Below are 14,243 nucleotides of genomic sequence, written 5' to 3'. Positions count from 1 at the left end.
AGTAGTCAATAAAAACTAATGTGGATTTTAAAATGATACGCTGTCAAACAAAGGCTTTATAATGCAGACTTAAAATGCTCTTACTTCAATCTTCTCATATTCATTCTTCATCTTCTCTTATTCTGACCTTGGTCATCAGTCTGGAATGATGTACTATTTTCTCACTACAACCTTAAGGTTGCTGTGAATTAATTGTAGGCTTCTATCAGTCCTCATTACAGTCTTTGACACAAGAATGAGTTTTCACAGAAGTGAATGCAAGGATGTTCTGATTCTCATTGAATATTCTCATTAATCCATTCTTAGGACAAAGACTAATGATAAAGAATAAGCATAGATATTAATTATTTTATTTCTCATGGCAATCTTGGAGACATAATGAGAATGGAATGATCGCACTTTTTTGGTTCTTAAAGTTTTTTTTTTAAGGATTGAAAAATATTCAAGATTAATTTATTCTTGTAATTAAACTGATAAGATCAGAAGGTTAAAACACATCACATTAATTCATTCTTGTGCCAGTTTTAAGGGCCCAAACCTGTAAGTGCCAATTAAAGCGAACAGAAGCAGAGGATACAGGTCAGTGGAAAGTAGTGCATCACAAATTATATTTCTGGAACATCTATGTGCTGAAAACAGACAACAGTACAGTCCTGAGATGGCAGCAAGATGTAATAACGTAAATTATCACTGTTCATATTTCTATTAATTTCCAATAGATCTTCTGTATTGGTGGTTTGCATTAGCACAGTTCCTTAGCTATCGATGTCTTTCACCTCAGTATGGATGGTATATTGGCTTATGCTATAGTTTGTCAGAAGTCAATGAATAGTTAAACTGTACTGTAAATGATAAACATACTGGGTTTTGAAGACAGCTAAAGCTTATTTTTAGAGGCTTATTACAGAGTAAAATCCATAGAGCTTTCATGATATATCCATCCTTGAAAGAATACTGGGAGAGTGCAAGTATTATCACATAAGGAAAAGGCATTAAGGAAACCTAGGCTGCTGACATTGTTCAGAAGAGCACAAGGCCCTGAACCCTCAACAGCTTCTTCTACTGTCCCTTTCTTCTACAAAGTTCTTTTAAGAAAGGAGAAGTTAGGAGGACAGATTCTTATTTTCTCATGTATTCCATTTAAACCCTGAACCCCCAACTTGTTTCAGCAGGAAGCAGATGAGAAATTCTGACTACTGAAGTCGTTAGTGAGTAGTTAGTAACACTGTCATTTCTGTTGGGATGGGAGAAGAGCGTGAAGAATCCTAGCAAGGCACGTCATTTACTTCCAAACCTCTTTTTAAAATGAAGGTGTGTGTCTGTCCTTTTTTAAGAGTATCTTCAGTCTTTCCCACAGCTGTCATGGTTTTAGTATTATACCATAGGCATATTTTGATTTAGAGCAGAAAGAAGACATGGCTAATTTCAAAATAATCCATTCATATGGAAGCGTTGCATTATAGATAGGAAGTGGAATATTACAAAGTGATACTCAGTGTCATAACGTGGCGATGCACAGGATGAGAGAACTATGCTGCCATGGGCTCATCTCGTTCCCAGACAACTCCAGCTCAGTCTTTCACTGAACCTACTCACCTTCCACACACAAAACTCAAGAACATACCTGTCACTGGCCCACTCGGGGTTCTTTAAACAAATACAAGGAGTTACTTCTCTGTAGTTACAAGCACTGAGTACTCATTGATAGTTGTATATTTATGCTAAGGCATTCAACACTTAGCCCTAAAAACATAAAGGAGAAATAATAAAAATGTCTGTATTCATTTGGTAATTTTCACTCTTATTGACATTAATATAACTGTATGACTACAGGATTCCTTACAGCCCTGTTTCTGAACAGCACAGTGCCTGTAAAATAATCTGGTTTCTAAGTGTTAGACAATAAGGTGTTTCTGATGAGAAGCAAAAAAAAAAAAATGGACTCCATAGACTCCATTAAAGTTGAAGAGCAATACCAGTGCACCAAGAAGTCTTATCCTATTTGTATTCAGCAATGTCATAGAATAGAATAAGATACACAGGACGGTCACCTGCAGACTTCAAACCTAACCTGGTCTCTCTAATCCAGGCACCTTTTTGTTTTTCTGCTTGGTTTTGGGGGTTTTAGTGTGTTTTTTTAAAAGTGTTAGTCATCAAAACTCTGGAGGACATTGAACCAACAAAAGGAGTGAGCAAGACTTTTCAAAGTGACAGTATTTGTTTCTTAAGTACAGTAGTTTTACAAGCCCTGAGCCTAGAGAATCTCCTGTGTAAGAACAGAAGGAAATAATGCAGGTTCGTGATTCATTTGAAATATTTTAAAAATATTTGACTGATTTTTCTCAGTCACGGCACCCCATTGGGCACCAGGAATAAGGAAGAGGTGTGCAAGCAGAGAGCAATCGCAATGTCTGTTGTCTATCTGCTCAGAGTGCTTCTATTGCAAAAGCAATGAGGAGATGCTGAAATATAGCACAGGATCCTCTGGGCAATGCTGCACATGTAGTACAGCTCTCCACCCAACTACAGAAATTAGCCACAGCTGCCCTAGTGGCTTGAGATCTGTGGACGAAGAGTGCTATAATCCAAGCTAGATTTCATTAAGGTATCTGAACAGGAATCAAGAGAGATGCATCTGGTTCTTTGGTAGGTCATATGGGCTCTTATCTCACTCAGCTAAACTCATCTTGAGCAGTAAATTAGAATTAAATTTGTGTTTAACTGTTGAGTTGTGCAGTGTAAATCTAACTCGGATTTCAGGGAGCTTTGCACAATGAAGATGAGGATAATATGGTTTTGCTGCCACAGCCATTCAAGATGTAAATTCTGAAAGGAGGGATTTTTTTTCTTTCTAATTTTATTTTGGCTTTGTTCGTGTTCACTTGGTCAGAATTTCATCAATATTCTAGCAGGCTTGTCAAAGAACAGGAATGTTCACCTACTTATGGAATTTGGAGTTTGATCCAACGAATACTAGAATTAATGGAAGTGTTCAAGGCACCCTTACACTGATACGCAATAGTGCATTCACAGAACTTCAGATGTAGCAGCATCTTACATAAAAACTGAATTCTGAGATGTTTTGCTTCTGGTTAGGAAACAGAATTGTAATGTCTGACCCATTTCTTTACTCAAAACAGCTTAAATATCGATTTGTACCGGCTAGGTATTTGCAATGAGTAAATCACAGACCAAAAGATTACTTTCCAAGTAATTTCTAATTATGACGAAAATCATACTTTGCAGCCAGAAGAGAGGTGGAGGCTCAGAATAAAGTACTGGTTATAGTCCCTTCTCCCAACTTTGCATCTGTGTCAGAAATTTCCCAAAAAAAGTGCGTTGCGTGAAACACATTTATCTGTGATACTATCTCACTGACTGCCATTTGAACTGCCTTCCATGGCATTACACCAAAGGTGAATGTAGTCTTACCTCTTTCCATATATTCTATTCCTAGTCAAAATACCACGGGAAGGCATTAAGTAGACTGCTTTCCCACAGTACTGTAGCTCTGACTAGGGGAGGCCAAAAGAAGGGAAAACATGCCTTTGGGAGTTGGCAGAGAATTCACTGGGACAGGTAAAAGCTTAGAAAATTTTGCAAGAGTAGAAGCCAAAGACTATGAGGAAATTTTTTTGTTTTGTTTTGTTTGTAAGTACTGTTTTAAATAAAAATTTCAGACTCAAAATTAAAATTTAAACAATGTAAGTGCCTCAGAGAACCAGGCTCTAAAGCAGTCCCTTAATGGGACTCCAGCACAGCCTTTATTTTTTAATGTGAAGACAGGAAAGGATTTGTCATTAAACTTTAAAAATAATCAAAATATAAATCCTTTTTGGTTTTGTGAGCTGACAGTGTTACTAAGAACGATTGTGTTCATTTAATGGGTGCCCATTGGTAAGGAGAACTTCTGTGTAACAAGTTAGATTCAAATTTAAGCTTGTCTTGGCTGTCCTGTAGTCTATATTTTTTCAATCAATTATGCAGAATGTCATGTCTGAAGTACCTGCTCTTTAACAATTACATCTCAACCATTACTATGTCTGTAAGCTCTTAAGGACTCACTGCTTTTAGAACAATATATAAGAAGTGGCATGTGAGACAACTGTATTAAATGGCTATGATCTGGAAGACCAACACTTGCTGTCTTTCCTATTATTTGCTGTGAGAAGTACAACAAACACAGTTCAGCATCATACTGAACAATTTTATGCTCGACAGTTACCCTATTCAGCACAAACCTTGAGAAAACATAAACTTACCATCTTCCAGTTCTGCTGTCCAAACATGAAAATTATCTACGCTGCAGAAGGTTGTGCAAAGAAAGGAAGACATTACCCGTTCTTTAGCCTCCTCCTTTTCAGTCTCCCTCAGTAAACTGGTCACTGCAATAAGAAGAAAGATACAGAATATAAACAGGAGACACTGCAGTTGAGGAAACAAGTATGTTCATAAATGACAAAGTAAAACCCAGTGTGTAGGAGGAAACCTTGGCACTGGAGGCCCTAAACTTCAAGGTCAAGCCTGTTAATACAGCAGGGTGCTTCTGAAATCGTGCCTCTAGGCCCTGCTACTGCCTCTGTGTCAGTAACCAAAGGGAAAGGAAAATAAATACACAAGCAATACTCCTTGATCCACATGAGGTTTATGCAGATGAGCATCAGTACTTCCAACAACAAAATTATGCCTTTCTACTCCTCACTGGTGGACCTTGTTCTCACAGTATTGCTACTTATTGTGGTAATGAAAGTCATTTGAAAGTGGAATCTGCAAGCGAATGTACTGTGGTGTACACAGCACATAGTTCCCATAAATTTAGCACACAGGAATTTATTTCAGCAGCTACAGCTTTCAGTAGTTCATCAGTTTTGTTTTGCATGAATGTAATTTACCTTTCAGCCACCAAAGGCTTACAGTACAGGTCTTGTATTGAAACAAAACTAGTACTGTAACAGCACTCACATCATTGCTCCTGAAGCGGGGGGAGCCCTCATATTTATTCCAAAGTTTTCCAAGCAGTTAAACTCAAAGGCAGATGTATATCTCAGTACATTTTTAGAGCAGTGTTAACATTTTGGTTGCACAAGGCTAGTAAAATTACAGTTTCAATAATGCAGCTGTAACTATTTCTATAATACAAGGATGCATAGCCTCTTGCTTTTTTTTTTCCCCTCTTAGGAAACCATGGAAAGAGGAGAGCCTATTGAAATGCTATAATGTCGTACAGTCACAGTTCTAAGGGAAAGAGAAATGCTGTGGTCTAAAAATGAAATAAATCACTGAGCTTCAGAGACAGCCTTATCCATTGGAAATAGCCACAAATGAAGGAGAAGACAAAAGGACATCTGAGACCTTGAAAGTGCAGAGATTTGCCATGTTGTTTGGATTTATCGGCTTCAGGAGGAAGGACCCATTTCATTAGTGGAAATTTTACTTTACTAAAGCATAGACAACTTGGCCAAGTTTCTGCTAGGCACATTACCTTCTTTTATAAAATATGGGCCAGCCAGGTTCTTGTTGAAGTCGCTGGGATTTTTGGCATTGATTTCAAGATAAATGAATAGCCAGTGGGTCCCCTGCAGAGAAGAGTAGGGAAAAGGCATACTGTCTCCTGCCCAAAGCACAGTTCGGATCAAGTGCCCTGAGCTTCAGGGGCATATTTCCTGATGCAATGCTCGTGCCTTAGACATTTCTGTTCAGAATAACCAACTTCTGCTATAGTCAATTTTACAACTACATTTGTATTTTAGAGAGGAAATCCAATACTAACCATGGAATCCTGTCAAGAATTCAGTAAATCAAGTGACTTTTTAATGGCATTTTACAAGAAAGAAAACTATTCAGGTAAACTGACAAGTCCAAATAGGAATAGGAGACTCCAACTAAGGTGTACGTTATGAATCACAGCCTACTACCCCTGCTGGGACTGAGGGAGAATCTACAATCCAAAATTAATTCAAACCAGTTCGCAGGGATTCTTAAAAGTTTTGCTAAAAAGGGATGCCAAAATGCTGACAGCTTTATTAGAGCATATAACTCAAAATAAGAACAAATGCATTTTAAGACTTCAAGAGTACCTTTCAGTATGAATCTAATTGGCTTTAAGATACTGTTGAACTTCCTAAATAGTACTACATCTTCCTAAAATGTCACAGGTGTTTACATTTTCATCAGAATGAGGTATTTTGCCAGCTGGCCTAAAAGTTGCCTCTTCGATAAGTATTCCAGCAATATAAGCTGAGTTTCAGCAGCTTTGTTTCCACTTGGGATGGCTATGAGCCTTGGTACTACAGTGGTCAGGACCTTCTAAGAATCTACAGAGTTACAACTTTATGTTGTGAGACCTTTATATAAAACAAATACAGCTAAAATATTACATTTCTTTGCTTCTCTTTATGTACCAGGTTCTTTCGGTGAACACTGTGAAATTTTGCCTAAACTTTCTTTTCATAGCGCATGTGCACATACATATATGTATAACGAAATCATTTGATCTTTTACTGTAAGTCTCAAATATTTGCTAGAGCACTATGAAGCATTTTGGTGACCACGCAAGGGGTGCACAGTGGGTGCTTGTATGGACCCTTCTAGACTAAATGCTCACTGCCCATCTATATGCAGCTGAGGGATAGCGAGGAGGGACTGGACTTAATGTTCTACATAACCCTGCTTAGGTCCATTTTTCTTTTGTGTTTTACTTGCAAAAATAAAAAATAATTTTTTAATGGGTTTCAAGCACCATTCATAGATGTCCCATCTTATCTCTGTCACCTAAATGTCATTATAGGGTTACATAACAGATCAATTTGTTTAAATCAAACAGGATAATTATTTTAAAGTATAAAATTATATGAAAGATGCTTTATCATTACAATGAATGTGACAAGTTCATATGTTTCTTACGTCACCACATGAAGAAAGATTATCTGCTGTCCCAAATATACAAAATACAGGTAACTTAAAAAAAGTCTAGAGTTACTACCAGCTTTAGTGTCCTAGTAAGGAAGGGAGATTCTTCCTTCAAGATTGCTTCTTTTAGATTGTGATAATAATAGTCCTCAGAATATTACTGGAGTGAAAAGAAAGTAATCTCTCACTAAGCATGAAGGATCAACTATTTTAAATAAGTATTCTATTAAAAGTCCCCACAGATAAAGTGGACTATTTAAAGCCCACCAAAGGGCAAAAGCTGTACCTGATACGATACAAAACAGAGATTCAGGCTAAATCAGCGGAGGTTTATTGGGATAGGAGACATTCTTCACTGCACCCAGTCACACAAAGTGTTTTGATACTTGGGATGTTCCTCTTTCTCTGTCTTTTACCACTCCTTTCCTATGCCCAGCTGCCTCCTGCTGCACTGATGGTTTCATTTGTATTTTATTTTCCAGAAATTTGAAGTGTACTGCAAATAACATCCAAGCCTGACCCAATATTATCTCGGTCAAGGAAACATCTTAATAGGGATAGACAGTTTAATTGATTTAAAAAAACCCTGGCAAAATAGGAACAACATTGGAACTTTATGTGCAACACTGGAAAGCAGGTACAGGTTTTCTTCGATTTTTTTTTTTAAACACTAAGTGGTAGGAACAGCAGCTGACAGAGCTGCGTACTTGCATTTGCTTCACACACCCTCCAAGCTCTCCCTGTCTTGTCCTTGTTGTAACTACAGCCACATTAGCCTTCTAACTAGCTTTATAACCAAGGCTTTTCATCAAGTAATATTGGTCAAAGAATTAAGGTCAGGCTGGCAGTTGCTGACCTCTTTAATCACATAATAAATCCTGATCATTCTAGGGCTACAGTTCATTTACACAACCTCATTGTTATATACTTTACTGGGCAGTCACACCTAGCACAATATTTTGCTAACTATATGAAAATGAAATAAATCATAAGGTTAAGTGCTGTGGCACAAAAAAAAAAAAGATAAAGAAAAGAACAGTAGCAGGCAAGCAAGTGAAAAATGGAGATGACAGCTGTAGCTCTGTCAAAAAAAATTCACTATTATACAGGGAAAACAATGAAATAGAGTTATTTTGCCTCATTACTTTTCTCTAACAAGATACCTGGTACAGGTTCCCCAAAACAATCAGAAAAGTCTTTGGATGAGAGTATTTCACCATGTTCAATGAAAGTACTCACTATAGGTATAAAACCCTGTACCCTGCAGATGTAGGACCCACCTAAAAACCCATCAGTTGGTACAAAAAGGAGTAGTCTGTATTCTCAGAAACAAAGACTATAGCGAGAACACTATGCCCGTTTTCTTGCCACTTCCCCAAATATTGCTAGGAGATAGTACAAAAACTGGTTTTAAAACTATTTTCCTGTCCCTCTTCATCTGCCACAGAAGTCTCAAAATTTGCCATATATCAGACATACAGGCAAAGTGCTACTGAACTTCCAGAGCTTTCTCCGTTAACAGCCCCTTAATCCAGTACAGATGAATTTGCCTGTACAAACTATTCTGAAGCAGCTCTAGTTTGTGCTACAGAACAAACTACTGTCAGTAGCCTAGGGGGGAAGAAGAAGAGACATGCCGTCGTCACATTTTCATTTTTGACAGAATAGAGCTGGGCTTAAAATCAGGCATTCTATGGCATCTAATGAGAAGCTTTTGATTAAACAAATATTTTCTTCAAAAATTAATGCTTTTCAATAAATAACCATCCTATTGAATACTTTTAATAGAAACTTTTAAATGAGAATAATGTTTTCATTTGTAAATTTATTTTTTTTCTCTAAAACATTCAACTCTCAGCAAGCTCATTCATCAGAGCAAGTCAAGTTAGCTGTTTAAGTATGCTACCAACACTACTATTTTTCTTCATTTCCATTAAAATGTTGCACAGGGGTAAAAGCAATTCTTTCCAACTTTGGTAGAAGCTTTTTCTCTTTTGTTTTCTTCATAGATATATAGCCTAGATAGCTAGCAATTGATGGCAATTACGATTCAAACAATTCAGTTTTACATATCCAAAGAGAAGTGCAGTCAAATGCGTATCTCCTGGGTCTGTTACAGAGTAGCTTCTTTGTAAGCTTATCTTTATCTGTGTAGCTTCCTATGACCAGTATGTTCCCATTTCATTTTAAATTTATAAGCAGAAAATTTTCATGTTTATCTACCTGAGATCATCTCAGCTGTTTATCACTGTCACTGTAGTCTGAGAACTGAAGACATCAGCTCCGCTAACTTAAGGCTCAAACATAATACAAGCTGAGAAAGTACTGTGCTCAAAAAAAAACCCAAACCAATCTATTTGAGAATGCTTTCTAGGAAATCACAGAGGGAAGAAAAAAAAAAAAAAAAGAGTTTTGTACACAATGCAAAGTTGATGACCTTAATGATGAATTAGCACATGCTAAATTTGCAGCTGCCACCTGAACAGGAGAGGCTGCAGACATCAGAACTAGAGTTCAGAATGAACATATGAACATTTAGGAACGACCTAAAAATAAACATATCAGTTGCAAATGCCCACCGTTCTAAACTCCAATTGGAAAAAGCCAAGAGAGACCAATTTTGCCAATAATGATTCAAAGGCTGTCATAGGTCACAAGCAGAATGTTAGTCAGCAGTTCCACAGCTGGGGTGGAAAACAAAAAATCCCAAATAAAACACGGTTCACTGCAATAAGCATAAACAGGAACATCATCAGGAAGACACAGAATTTGTACACTTCACTTTGTGCTACAGCCACAACTGGAATACAGTGTCTGGGCTGGGGCATCATGTTTGAAGAGGAAGCAGCTTCCCTTTGGCCCACTGGAGACAACAATGACCTGGAAAACATTCTCTAAAGAAAGGCTGAAAGAACTAGGGCTGTTCAGTCTAGACAAAAGATGACTGAGGGAAAGTATGAGGGCAGTATTCATTTACACAAAAGATCGTTCCAAAGCAGAGAGGAGTAAGTTTTCTCCTTGTCCACTCAGGACAGGACAACAATGTCAAGCTTCAGTTTCAGGTCAGGCATTAGGGAATGCAATCTTCCAGCAGTGATGGTAGGCTACCAGCCAAATTGACTAGGAACACTGCGGCATCCCCAAGCCTGCTCACTTTTAAAGCAAGCGGTTTAGGTGTAATCAATCAAACCTTGAGGCTGGATCTGTCAATCTAGCCCATAGCAAAGGACATATTTAAGGTTCTTTTCTGATCTTACTTTTAATGAGTATTAATGCCCGCACACACCACCAGCAGCCCCAGTATTCAAGAGGATATTATTTCATATCCACTAGCTGCGGTGTAATTAACACCAGAAAGCAAGGCAGTGGTGAGTGAGGCCCAGTATGGTATCAGAAATAGCTTAAAATAGGTATCAGAAATAGAAGTGAGCAGCATGCTGCTTCAGTGTCCCACATAGCTGCAAGTACCCAACTAAATTATTCTAAAATCTCCAAAGCATGTTTGGAAAGACATGAGCACTTCATTAATCCGAACTGTGATTGAGAATGTCGTCTCTGGGATTAAGCTCTTATACTGAGGCTTTGCTTAATTTTTTGGCCCAATGGTAATTTTTGAGGTTTCTTCATGGTTGGGCTAGTTTTTCAGAGGAATCTATCTGCTCTCTATGCATGAGTTTTGCATGTGTGCATAAAGTACGTAAATTTTCATTCTAACAGCAGACCCATAATTTGCCTGCTATGTTTTCAGGGAAGCCTCACAGCTTTCTTACAGAACTACAGCTTGGTGACTGCATGGTTTATTCTTCCTGGACTGAACAGGCTTGAAACTGTGTTTCAGATTTCAAAACGGAAAGAGAATGCATGCCATGCCATCATGAGTAAAAAAATTGGATTTTGCTACTTGGAAAATGCTTCTAAAATAAACTTCAGGGTTTCTTTCCCCATCTCCTATGAAACATTTAAGGAAAATCCATGTGCTTCTTTTGCCTGATAAACATTTGAAAATTATAAGAGGGTCCAACCTGCTTATCCACATTTAGCCTAAAAAACAAAAGATCAAACAATTAGAATTGCATCTCAAGTGCACGTGTTTGCTAAATGAATTTAAACATAACTTTGATTGTCTCATCCTTCACGTCTGGAGCCTGTGTAAATAGTGCTCAGATCAGTGCATGAAATGGTGCCAATTTCATCCTGCCTTTAGTGAAATTATCACAATCCTACCCATTTAAGAGTAAAATAAGGTGTATTATTTACCGTTTCCATACTTTGTGTTTTACCCTTTCACTGTGACACAACTAACAACAGAATTGCATGTTACCTCTCACAAACCCAACTGTTAGAGACTAAAGGACTTGCGCACTTACAGTAATTGCCTTAAAGGCATTTTTATTTCATGCTTATAAAAGATTACCTTGGCTTTGAAAACTTGATGCCACTATACAAGGATATTTATTTACATTCCTACTTAAAATTAAATTATATTTGTGTATGCAAATGTACTAGGGGGGAGGGTTTAAAAAACTGGCAAGTAAATCCTAGTGCACTCAGAGGTGGAAATTATTATCCATTTACCCATAATGATTAACGGTTAAAACGCACACTCTGATGTTTGCTGTGTCTCAGGAAGAACAGAAGCTTTTGTTTCCCTGAAATAAAAAGCCACATTTCTTTTTACAGAAAATGCCTTAAAAGGGAGGCACGCCACTCTCATGGCACAAAGCCAGATAAAGATACCCCTCACATACTAAAGAGTAAGTTAAATCCATAAGCCTTTTTTATGAGACATTAACAGAAATACAAGTTGAAAAAATATGAAATTATACTTTCCTAATAAGTATTAACTTGCATAGGGTATTGCAGAGTTGGTGCATAGAAGCTTTAAATATCACCTCAAAAAGGCTGAGAGTTGAAAAAAAGAGCATGATAAGCCTTTCCAGGGGTGGGGACAGTCCTCAGTAAGATGGCATGGCATCACCTATTTTAGAAACAAGATTTTTTTTGGTTGGCCAATATGCAAAATAAGTAATAATAAAGAAAAAAAAAACACTGAACAATTTAAGCAGATTACTTTGGAAGCATTCAAGCATCCACAAGAAAAACAAAAAACACCATTACAAATAAAAATGAACCATCAGACAACGTTAAAACATGTCCATTTGCCCAGCTGATACTATAAGGATCTCTTGGCACTAGCAAGGGAGACAGAATGGGTTTGACTTTGTTTTCTTTTTTTACAGAATGATTTCGCCTTTTTTTATTTAGGCTTCACACTTTTCCTGGGGCCTCTGGGCTCCTGTCCAGGTCAAGATACTTCGCAATTGACTTTGATTTTCTGAGGTAAGTGATCTGTCACTTTCCAAGCAGTTATAGGAGGGGTCAGGAGGGAGGTGGCGCAGTATGGCCTCACTCTGGCTCCTGCCTCCCTGACATTGTACACGCTAATGCAATGTGAAGTAGCACGTCTAAATAGCCTGTCAAACTTTTTTGATGTTAGCAAACCCACAGATGGGATTCATTTCCACACTGTTCAAAAAACGTAAACGATACAAGGACATTAAAGAGCATTAAACTACTTGATGACATTTTGGTCACATTAATGAAAAGTGGCGTTTATAAACTACTACAAAAAGGTGGGGGCTGGGAGAAGAGACGGCAAAGAGAGAAGAAAGGAGAAGTGAGAAGGGGAAAAGGAATTAAAATCAGTAAAAAAAAAAAAAAAACAAACCCAAAACCAAAAAAACAACAAAGGGACCTGGACAGTCTCTGGACATCATCAAAGAAATTAAGACCTTAAAATGAAATAAAACCCAGAGTGAAGTTTTCCCTACACGTGTGCACATGTACGTGTGTCCGTGCTGTTGCTTGGATGTAAAGGCTGCACCAGGGACCTGGAGCAGGAATTCTGCCTGCCTGCCTGCGTCTACATTTGTATCTGTTCACTCATAGTGGTGCATAGCTCCCTACTTACGGCGTTCCATAAGTGCCAGGGACCAAGGTGTTGCTGAATATAAGCAAGCGTATCAAATCCAGCCTCACCAGCTTAGTCCCACTTAGGCCTGATTTAGCATAGAGAGACTTCTGTGCAAACATCTCCCATGTCATTCAAGAGCATTAGGTCCCACTACAGCCTATAAAGCCACAAGGGACTCTAACATGCAGATCGAGAGGGTAAGAGCCAATGCCAAAAAAACATTCAACTATGGAAATTTCTCAGATCTGTTTCTTCCGCTTATACAACCTGTTAGGCACACTCAAACAAGGATTCGGACCCATCTAGGTATAAGGGTTAAATAGTTGCTGGTTTGCCTGCTAGAGCCGCAGAGGCCTCAGAGTTGGCTGCACCAGGATGCCAGCCTTGCTGGGAAGAGGGGCAGACAGGAGACATGCTGCGCTGGCTACGCCACTGCCACTAGCAGACGCAGCAGATTTTTTTCCAGCGTTTGTGGTTACATTAATTGTTAATGACAAAGGCAACCTTCACTCTGTGTGGTTTCCTGCCCGTATTTGGATCCTTTACAAGGCCCCCCTTTTTCTTCCTCTCCTCCCCCTCCCACCATCCCTTCCCTTTCTCTGATAGGAAATGCAACCCGAGATGTGCGAAAAAACACTGCGCATATTGTCATTTAATTGGCCCCTCGCTCAGGCGCATCGGGCCTCAGCGCGTGTGCTGTAGGGTGTCTGCTCCACAACAGGAAAGAATAAACCCAGACTCAAATCATAGGAAATTCATCAAATATGCTTCTTAGAGTTCTGTCTTTCAAGGTCTGTTTCCCTGCCATATGATCTCTATAAACCAAATTACTGCTGGCCTGAGTACAAGACTGGAGGCGCCTGGGGCTAACATATAATGAATGCCAAATGCATGTGACAATAGACTGATCATGGAGAAGAATTGAAAATTTTTTAAGTAGTTCTTTTATTTCATTTATAAAAAGCAAACTGACTACACTTAATACGTCTAAAAGGAGCCAATCATTTCCCTGCAGTTCCAGACCTGTGTAACAAACCTTTTATATCAACCCTATTAAACAGCTAGGACACATGATACTTTTGAACAAGGCTCAGTAAAATACAGAATAGAAAATAAATTAAGATTAGTTCATTTAGTTGGGAGGAATGTACACATGATTGAATTAGCTCAATTTTTCTTTGTACAAGCCTTCACACATAAAGATTCCACCCTTCAACTGCAACACAACAAGAGGGCAAACTCCTTCTGGTGGGAATGTATTATCTCAGAACTGCTGGATTCAAAAAAAGAAAGAAAGCTCCTTAAAGGCTAGAGTGATGTAAGATGAATTATTTTTATTAATTTGTGCAATTAGTAGTCA

At 38.2% G+C, this 14,243-nt stretch overlaps 1 long non-coding RNA gene across 2 annotated transcripts in view; it reads left to right on the top strand.

Moving 5' to 3' along the window:
* The window catches only part of LOC121094983, a 164,859-nt gene that overhangs the window by 139,370 nt on the left and 11,246 nt on the right, over positions 1 to 14,243 (top strand). For both annotated transcript variants that reach the window (XR_005829972.1, XR_005829971.1), the window contains exon 4: positions 12,150 to 12,249. This is a non-coding gene — a long non-coding RNA (uncharacterized LOC121094983). The remainder of the gene's footprint in view (positions 1 to 12,149; positions 12,250 to 14,243) is intronic.

Source organism: Falco naumanni, chromosome 10 (assembly GCF_017639655.2).
Source record: "Falco naumanni isolate bFalNau1 chromosome 10, bFalNau1.pat, whole genome shotgun sequence".
Lineage (NCBI taxonomy): Eukaryota > Metazoa > Chordata > Aves > Falconiformes > Falconidae > Falco > Falco naumanni.
Note: the sequence above shows the minus strand (reverse complement) of the source record. Positions and strands in the feature narration are given on the sequence as shown.